Raw genomic sequence first — 10,874 nt, forward strand, 5'->3', positions numbered from 1 at the left:
GCTTAGGAAAAGCCATGTTGCCCTGCCTCGCAGCGCCGAGTGGCCAAGGGGGGCACTCACCAGCACTGAGTTAGGCCGGGATGTGGGACCCCTTGTCTCTTTTGTCTCGTTCAGAAAGCCAGCCTTGAACTTCCCTTCACCAGAAGATGGTGATCCTTTCACATGAACAAAATTGGAGAGAGGGGCAAAAAAATAGCTGAGCTGTCTCAAAAAGCCACAATGGATTTGCAGCAGAGGATGGGAACAGTGGAAATTTCCAAGAGGGTACTGGTGAAATTAGAAATGGCTCTTTGAGAATAACTACAGAAAAAAAGTGTAAAATAAGGAAAGGGGGGGGTTTGCTTTCATCATTAAAAACATCAGTATAAAACACATGGAGAAAAACAAACAGTGAAGACACTGTTGCTAGTGGGCTGGCTTTTTAAGTATTAATGGAACCTCACAGAACAAGAGTTTCTTTTATTCTTTTTATCCCAGCTCCCTGCTTGCAAGGTTCTTGTGTGAACATGCAGCAGTTTCCAAGGCTGTGAAATTATCAGACCTGGACCAATGCCAGTACAAACCAATTTATTGGGGTCCAGCAATTAACTAAAACCTAGAAAGCTTGATTAATTGTGGCACTGCTCAGCAGGGAACATTGAGGAAAAAAAAATCAGACTGAACTCCATGCAGTGTCTCTGTTCCATATACCAATTTACACTAGATGTAAAGAAAAGTTTCCCCTCTGTAAATACCCTTAGTATATTATTTTGCACCATGTACAAAGAATAATTACAATGCCATTTGAGAAAATGCTGGTTGATGGCCCTCTGGATAATAATTTAATAATAGCTGTTATTCCGTTATAATTTTTTTGCTGTTGAATTTGTATCTTACGGTAACCCAAACAATGGGATTTATTATTTTAAAACAGTGTTTTGTTAAGCTTCTCTGTGGAGCAACAAGAGAATCCAGCACTACTCTGTTTCTTTAGATTTTCTCAAACATTGATGTTTGCAAGAAAGGTGAGGGTTTGGTAGCTGTTCAGAATTATTTAGGATAGAAAAAAAGCAAATAAAAAGTTGAGCTAAGAATGAATTTACCAAGGCAGAATATGTTGACTGAAACAAAATCCTGTAGTCTGAGGAGACAGAGAGGAACTTAGGCAACTGGGTGTTTAAAAGTTGAATTGGAAATGTCTTATACATTATGAGAAGCAATTACAAGGTGTAATTAAGGTGTTAGCTGATTTCATTATGATAGTGTTAACAAACAGTGTCCACATTGGTTGTTTTATTGTAGGGTTTGTCATAAAACCCTACGCAGAAAACAGAATTTTAAAATCTCATCTCTAGTTGCCTTAGTGGTACATTACTCACTTTTAGTATAGATACTGAGAAGAAAGTAAATATTCCAACTCAGTGTAATGCACTGCTGCAGTACAAACCCTGGATCTAGCAATTCTTCTTAGTTCCTCTTCCATCAAAATAATTCAATGGCTAGTAATGGAAAAAAAGCTGTCTGAGGACAACACGTAGTGGTAAAAGAAGAGTCACCCCTGCCCAACGGAAAGGAAAAGGAAGATACATGCAAATGTTTTTACCTTTTCAACATCATTTTGTATCCTAATCTGCATCCAGCTGCGACACTGTCACATTCTCAGATTTAAAGAGTGCAATCCGCAGACAGTGCTAAATCACATTAGGCAGTGGTGATAATAGAGCCCGTGCATACATAACACCCAGGCGAGACATCTAGCTGGGGCTGGAGGGTGATTTGGGACATTCAATGAGGTAGGAAGGGCTGTCTCCTCCAATTTCACTGTATTTACTGGGGATTTAATGTATTTTTTTCAAAGATATTTGCAGTGGAAATCGGTTTGTCGGAGGTCATCTAATTGAATCTACAGCCCTGGCAACCCTTCACAAAGGCTGCCAGAAATGACTGAGTTGCTAATGTTTAACTGTGAATACCCAGCAGGGGTCCTCCACAGGGCTGAATACAGTCAATTATGTTATTTTTCTAAATATTAGTGACTCAGCTGTCTCAGCTTGTGAAGAGTTGCCAGGGTCACAGATACAATCAGACGGATCCTCCCCTCCTTCAGTTCTAAGAGATGGGGAGAATCTTTTAAATATCACATTGAATAATCCTGCAGTAGAGGGAAGTGTTCTTGCAAGGCTGTGCTTCTCCTCCGGAGTCTTGTGGTTTTGTGGGGTTCTAGTGGGCCAGACAGGACAATGTGTAATTGCTTGGGGGGAGCACTGTTGTGCATAAGCAGCCTCACTGAGGTCTCTGAGACAAATACAAATTTCACAGTGTACCTCAATAGGATCTGACAAAAGACATAGGTGCCAACAGCTTGTGTCTCCCCTTTAAAACTTTTTGTTCTTTCTCCTCCCCTCTCCCCGCACCCCCTGCCCCTCATCGTGCTCCAGATATCTCTGTGGAAGGAATGTTTTTATGTACCACAACAATTCAGTTTCCCATTTTCCTGTGTAGATTGGTCAGCGCGGAATACAGAGTGGTGGGTAAGAAGAACTCAGCAGAAGCAGATTCTGAGCAACATCCACTGTCCAGGGTGCTCTTCAGCTGTGGCTTGCAGTGCCCCAGCAGCCCCGCTCCTCTGCCCTCTACACAGAGCTCTGCAAGTATTTTAGTTTTTCATTGCAAGTTCTTAGTTTTTGCCACGATGGCTCTTTTCCAAAGCCCAGCCTTCTCCATCAACAGCATCCCTATCCCTGCGGTCCACAGCCCAGCTCTCCTTATCTGATCCACAGCATTTGGCAGAAGGGAAAAATCCTTCTAGAGCATTAGAGTGCCAGTGCGTCGTTTTGGCCCAAGTCTGAGGTAGTGCTTTGGAGTTGGCAACATTTCCTAATTTACTGTTGTTAAATTTTATCCAACTTTAGGAATATTATGTGGATGTGGCCAATATTCAGCTATTCCGAATACATTACAAATACTTTGCCAGCATGTGTCCAAGTATAATCCAATTTTGATGTTTTTAATGCTGATACAATTTCCCTGTAAGTACCTTCAAGCATGGCATCTGAACTGCAGTGGAGAGGAGTTCAGCCACCAACTGTCTGGAGCTCATCTAGGAGGTGAGACCTTTATTCCTTCGGGTCCCTGTCTCTCCCAGAGTTGGAAAGCCCAGACTGGGTCTCTAGAGACCACTGATGTTGCACCTCTGGCTTGTTGAACATATACAGTATTTTGTCTGAGAGTGAGGATCTCGACATTTCCTTGGAACGAGCAGAGGGTCATGAAACGTCTTTTGCTATTCGACATCAGTACACTTCAGACTGGGGTATGGATTGGTGTTCTGGGTGTGTTAGAAGTACAGTAGCTAGATAAAACTGCAGTGAGAGCAGAACTGAAGTGTCAAATGCTTCAGTACTGCAGAGAACTTGACTTTGAAGAACCGGACATTATCGAAAGGGTGCCTTTGTAACTTGTTCTTGCTATAAAAACAGGGAGGCAACCAGGCCACCTTCTGTTAAAGCTGGAGTTTCCCCTGGCTGGAGCTCCCCTAGGGAGAAAGAAAATAACCCAGCAAGGGAGAGGAGGCTCTCTGTGTTTAGACAGCCTGTCCTTTTCTGATCTGCGTGTGCCTCTCAGGAGGAGGAATTCCCTAGGAAGGTTTTGATGTCTGGCTAATTACCAAGGCCAATGTCTCCCTCCTCTAGGAGGATATGGTTTGGGGCAGCAGCTGTGGTACTCTAAACCGATGAGGAGATGGCTTCCTCAATGTTTTTGTTTTTTAATCCTTTGCCTTCTCCCCAGATTGTTGTCACGATGGGCAAATATATAGTGTAAAACTCTGTCCTCAGCCAGTACATGAGGACTCCATTGTGGAAAACTGGAATCTGGATGTTACTAATGTTGCCAGGTTATGTGTGACCTGTTTTGGTTGCAGAAACGATCAGGGCAACAGCACCCTACCTTGCACCCCAGCTCATCCAAGTATTCATCAGTGAGAACTGATGTAAATGATGATGTCCATTGCTATAAGCAGCTGACAAACACACACCAATGAGAGAAAGGAATATATTTCTAACTTCTGTTTCAGCAAGTACACCTTATTTTTCTGTTGTCACTGGCACCCATTATTGTTCACAACACTTCCTGGTTTTCTCTTCATTATTCTGTAACATTCAATAACTTAACTCATTAGCAGACAGGACGGGTTTAAGGAATGTTTAACAATATCTGATTGCATGATTTAAGTACAAGAAAATTACCATCTGACAGTACAGTGAGAGCAAAATTATTACTATTGTAGCATCCTTAAAAATCCTTTCCATTTGAATCCAGCCACGTTATGAAGAGGGAGAAGGGAGTAGGAGTTCCAGCAGCTGTGTTTTATGTTGCACTGCCAAAATATATGTGCCCCATGTGATGACAGGGGCTCTGCTGGCAAGGAGGGGTATCATACCTTAACTCATCTGGTGATTTCGTGGCTGGCACTGCTATTACACTGCACTGTCTTATCTGAAGGAACTTTAAAACTTGTGTACATTCCAGGTTATCTGTTTTAGAAATGGAGAAACTGAGACACAGTAAGAGGAAACGCTTTGTGTGGAGATACCCATCAGGCTCACGAGTAGCTACATCAGACCCTGCCTCCTGAGTTTCACTGGGTGATATTTCTACTCAATAAACGTACTCTTTCATGTAGTTATGCATTCCTTCAGGTATTTCAGGTGTCAGAAGGATCCAAATCTCCTTCTTTCTCAGTTAAGAAATGGGAGAACCACATATGAGATCACAACTTTATTTATTCTTCTTCCATGACCCTTTAAAACAGAAAGGAGAAGCAGCTGATATTAAAAAAAACCAACAACACCCAAACAGAAACCCCCAAAAGCTGGGTAAAAGTTTTTAAAAAAGCGAATCCTCTGTTTGCTTTCCCTTTTACAGGCCACCTTCCAAATTTACGCAAGGCTAACTGTACTACAAGGAATGGATTAACACAGAAAGGTTCTCTACAGCAGACCTGTTGGAGTTATCTTTAATATCAAAAGCAGAGTGTTTGTTTTCTTTAATATGGAGGGCAGCAGCCATAAAAACACCAGTGAAAGAGGCCAGTATTACTAGATCACATGTCTGCTTTTATCTCACAGTGGAGTTATAGTAGAATGATTTTTGCTTGGATACTTTAAAGCTGGACTGCATCCTTTCATGCTGAAATCATATCTCCTGCAAGGATTATTGGAGGATATAATGTTTCCTTCAGCTTCTTATTTTCTCCACTCCTGAACTTGGACTCCTGACCTCAACTTTCCTCTGGTTATGACCGAGCATTGGCCTTCAATTGAATAGCTGAGCTTTCTACAATCAGATCAGCTCCTGCTCTTGTAATTTCAGACTCATTTTGTGACATTGATATTGTAGATCTTAATTAAAAGTCAAACGTTTTATATCTTGGGTAATGACCATACAGGAACTGCCAGGTTTTGCTCGCATGTGCGTAACCACCCAAAACATTCAATCCATGTGCCTGAAGTCGGAGGAGTTGCGCACAGTTTGGATGCGGGCCCCCTTCTCCTCTTTGTGGCCCTGCTGCAGCACAGTCTGCACCTGTGATTTGCTCTGTGCGGTCACAAAGACTAGTCGATGAATGGCAGGTAATTCAGGCTTCATATTCGCTGAGTCCGGAGCCTCTCATTAGTTGAAACAGCTAATTAGGCAGAAATCTGTGGGGCTCTGCAGTTAATTACAGAGCAAGGTTAGATGGTGGGTACTAAAAATATCTGTTGCTTGGCTATGCCAGTGTCTCCTGCTAGCACCAGTGGGGCTAATTGCACTGGATTATCTGTGTAGATAAGGTTAGATGTACTATTCAGCAGAGTATTGAATCTGGACAGCCTTCTGCTCACAGCACTCATGATTTTTTTTGGATTTTTTAATTGTTCCTTATTGATTGGATATGATGTGCCTTGTGCTTTCTCTCACTGAAGAGACGCCAGGGAGATTTGATTTTGGTTGTGCAGCTACAGTATCAGCTTGACTGAACAACTACCAACCTTGTAGCCAACACCAAACAAGATGTGGGAATAATGGTCCTGTGTAGCTGTACGCTTCTACGGGAGAACTTATCTTGGGCCGCATACCTCCGGGACACAGGGCTCTACCCACCCTGGGGACAGTGATGCACAGACATCAATATGATGGATGCAAAATGTCCGTCTATTTGGCTGCGTCACACGCTTATATAGCTCTTGCGGTTCCTGTTCCTGCCACTCCTATGGGGAGGAGTCTATCTTTCCGTCACATCCCGTAATCTTCCGGTCGCCGATCCCTGTCTATTCCCCTACAGTCCTGAAATCATACAGCACTGGGGTTGATACAGTCATATGTTACCACTGTAACAGGTACTTCATGGACATTGCTTAGTTGCATGAGTGTGAAAGTAAGGACAACCAGGTACCTCTGCTATATCGTCCTGTAAAAGATTCACCTTTTATAAATAAGCCACAGCCTTATAATACATGAATTACTTTCTGGTGAGTGAGACTTTCAGAGTATTTTCAGAAACACAGATTGAGAGAAGGTTACTTAGTGGAGTCTTTCAAGTTGATTAACTATTCTCCAGAACACAAAAGATGTCTGAAGAAATGGGACCGTTAGCGAAGCTTTGCCTCGGAATATAGCAGACATTATCTTCACTCTGAGGGAAGTCAGCGGCAAAAGTGTCTCTGTATGAATGAAAACAGAATCAACACATATCAAAGAGCATCAGATTTACCAATATTTGAATTGCCAACACAGATGAGGACAGTTTATGAGGTTTTCACAGATACAAATTATGTATTTTGAAAAAAATATGCAAAAAGTGATGTGTTTTGAAAAGCTGTTTATGCCCTTTGGTTGAAACCTGACTGTAAACCAGTTGTTTTAGACCAGCCATCCTCGTAGGCTTATAAGTTCATAGGAGGAATTACCTTCACGAATGCACTTGTTTGATTTATTAGTGTAGACTGCTGGGGGTAGTGAAAGTACAATAAATGGGCCTGTAACTCACTGCGCCACGAAGAATTAACTTACTAAACAAACATAACATAGAATATAAAACACTTCAAGCACTAAAAGGAGGCATTAACCACTGCTAATTAAAATTGAACTTGCAGAGCTGGCCTTCTTATTAGTAGAACTGTAGGAAACACTGCCCTTTAGTGGTGATAAGGAAGTACTGCTCAGGAAATAGTTGCACAATTACTTGTTCACCTTACTGTGTACGTTGTGGTGAACGTCTTTGTTGCTAGCAATTTATAGCAGCACAGAGCGTGCAAAGCCTTATGTCCTACCATTGTACAATAACGAATGGAGTCTGAAAACAAAGCAAGCCAGCGGTAGTCAGACGAGGTTTATTTTCAGAACACGCTGAAAGGTGCAGAACTTCATCCCAACATCATTTGTGCCCCAGTGAGTTCCTCACTGTTACACCAGTGCTGCTGAACTCACAGTCTGACACCCTCATAACTCTAACAAAATAATTAACACCTTCAGTTCCCATTGCAGCTGGAAACGAGCTGGAGTGCCTTTGTGCAGGCGTGTCACAGGCACACAAAACCATCCAATTTTTCCTAATGTCTTGGCACCCAGGCTTCCTCACTGCCACTGAGGGAAGGCATTCCTGGGTTTCAGGCACTGCTCTGGAGAAACTGGCTTCTTTTTCTCTGTGCTGCCATGGTCTGTGGATAGTCTGAGGATTCAGTCTCCAGGGCTGTGTAGTTTGCCTGCAAGAAACTCATTATCATTTAAAAAATGAGTCATCATCATTTTCTACTCTTCAGCCTAACAGATCTAATTGCCTTGTGAGGATAGTATCACTATTTACACACTTTCAAATCTTTTAAAAATTATTATTCTGTTAAGACATGATTTTTCACAAGTAGTATTTTATTGTTTCAACCCTGGTGTGCGAAAATTGATTGTCAACAATATGAAAGGAAGGGCATTTGGTGGGAATGCTGCTAGTCTGGCTATTTTTTGTACCTGCTCCTGGAGGGTCCCGAAGTCTGACACGTCTCAGCTGCCCTCGCACAGCATGGAGAGAGAGTGTAAGCCAAGGACCTGGGAGACTTGCTAATGATTGTCTGGATTCTATCAGCTTGGACAATAGGCTCTTTGGGGATTTGCCTCTCAAATCCTGGATGTACAGGATTCTGTCTGTTGGGATAGATTTGGCAAAGCTGGGTTGCTCCTAAGAATTTTTCCAGTATAGGGATGGGTCAACATGTTAGCAGGAACGGGCTCAGGATGTGTAACTTTAATACTCATGATTAATTTTCCTCTGCCACTCCCTAAATATAGAAGGGAAAGGAAAGGATCCTTTGAGCAATGAACTCTCTATCTGCTACCTCACCATTGCTTTTAGCCTCATCTCCCGTGCTCACAGGAAATTCTGTTTTGTCACAGCCTTCTCCCCTCCTAAGTGCATCCTTACAAAGCTTTAGAGAGGGTCTTCCTTTGGAAATGTCTGTGGAGATCTTCTTTGGAAACTCATGAGTTACTAACCACCAATTTCCTCTGCTAACTTAACAAGCAGATGCTTGGCTACAGCATTGGCCAAAGCAAAAGAAGTGGCAGTGAATAAAAGTACCATTTTTCATTGCGAATATCAGTAGCATGATATAAAAATTGCCAAGTTTTGAGGAGAAACAGTCTTCGTCATTTTTCTCTTGTAATTACTTCAAATGCAGCAGAGTGGTTTTTTACTTCAAGTTCGTGGTTTTTAAGAGCATTCATTTCCTCTGGGAATTTGTCTCTGTTTTATTAACAGCAGATTGTTTTTTCATATTGCAGCATTTATGGGGAGAAATATTTTTATACACGCTGACAGTATATTATTAATAAAATACTGGTAATAACAGTGGGACATCAGTTACCAAGTTCTAGAAAAACTCAAACCAAAAAAAAGGAAAATAGAAGAGCATGTTAAAATAGTAACCCAGACATGATCTGCAGAAGCGATCAGCTGTTGCCAGCTCCCTCTTTCATTATATTGTACGTGAAGCCCATAGTCGCTAGGTAGCCTTGTATTCAGTATGTAACCCTCTATATGTGCAATAATACTTAGTCAGGACTTTGCGTGACGGGCTGTGGGACTGACTATTGTATAGCCTTGAAATCACACCGAGATGAGTGTGTGCATGTATTGAAGAGGAGAACGAAGGGAGGAAGCTGAATCTGCTTGCATATATAACGGGAGGCACTCCCAAGGGTATTCCACTGGCCCAGTACAGCTCGCTGGCTAATGCACATTTGTTTTCCCACTTCCCAGACTAGCCTGCTCTGCTGGAAGGTCTCAAAGCACACACCAACATGCCTGTGAGATGATGGCTGATACACTGGGTGCTTATGCAGTGACTCTCTTCCAACATGTTTTGTAGGGTTCCCTGATGTATGGAAACCTTTGGCTATTTCCCATACCAGCCACCTGGCTCTACCAAAATACGAGTGTTTGAAACCAACAAAAGCTGGGGTGAATTCACCGTATATTAATGAGTGCTGCTCCATAGCTGCCACGTGGCTCTTCAGACACAGAGCTGAGAAAAGGCATCGCTCATTGGGATGAAGCAAAAAAAAAAAAAAAGCTATTTCTTTGCCCTTCTCTGCCTGTAAAGCTGTCAGTGGATTGCTCAGTGCAGTCTTTAAAAGAACAACTTTCTCTAATTACAAGCAGACTTGTATCTAGTAGTAAGAGCAAGGCATATGCGCAGCTAGGACACCTACATATTTCCAAACATTTTAATACTTCCCGTTAGTCGATAAGCAAATCTCTGTGCCTCTCAGTTTCCCCTGTGGAGAAATAGAATGGAGGTGTTGTAAGGCTTCATTTAAGCACCATCTGTGAGAAGCTTTGAGATCCCTGGGATGGAAGAAGGGAAGCAGTGGATGTGTGTGCTGATAATTCACGGAAATCAGAAATGTTTTTCGGGGTGTGAGGAGGGATTTGTAATAGCCTGTGTTAGATTGTTAATGGCAATTTGCTTTAATTACATTGTGGATTTGTTTGCATCAGCTTCGTGGACCATCTCGTTCCTTTTCCATTCATTTCAGGAATCCGATGGGATGGTTGATTTCCTACATTCATACACATTGGAGAAGAATTTTTAAAACTTGGAAGTATCAATAGTACTTTAGTGGTTTCATGAAACTGTCGATTTTTTTTCATTGGTTTTATGAAACTGCTAGATTACAACAGATGGATTCATTTATCTCACTATGTCTTTATATATATTTAGATGGCTCCCATCTCTGTGGGACTTGTGTGCCTCCCAAGTATTTCAAAATAGAAAAAAGCTGTTTCCTTCTCTGCCTTGCTTTCTATCTAGCCCATAAGAGGATAGCTTGATTAGGTTATAGGGCTTGGATTTTTTGGGCTGGGTACTAGCATTCTCTGCATGCTTCCGTGTGAAGAAACGAAGCTGAGGAGAGAAGTTTTGTGTTTACTTCTGAATGCATCGAGATCTGGGTTATTTGTATCTCTGTGAGGTAAAATATGTTCCACACTGCAGAAATACTGCCTGGGAAAGATGAAAAAGTAATTCTTTTCTTACCTCTTTGTCAATGGCTGCAGTGCTCCAGCAGAAGCTGGCTATAGAAGAAGATTATGAAGGGCTTTGAGTCTCAGTAAAGAAGACCAAAGTCGTCTTAGTAAGAAGCTAGGGTGAGAAGAGCACCACGCTGCTCTCCATTGCTAAGCAGACATCTGCTGTATTTTACACGAGCTGTGGTTTATTTCAAAGGCAGTTGTAGTAATTAAGCTGCAAGACACACGTTCATGCATCAGTGTGTCCAGGCATGCATTCCTTAGGATGAGGCGCAATCTCCCGGCCAGTCCCACCTGGAAGAGGGCATTTCTGCTGACACGGCTGTTCAGC

This window comes from Phalacrocorax carbo, chromosome 11, assembly GCF_963921805.1.
Source record: "Phalacrocorax carbo chromosome 11, bPhaCar2.1, whole genome shotgun sequence".
NCBI classification, from domain to species: domain Eukaryota; kingdom Metazoa; phylum Chordata; class Aves; order Suliformes; family Phalacrocoracidae; genus Phalacrocorax; species Phalacrocorax carbo.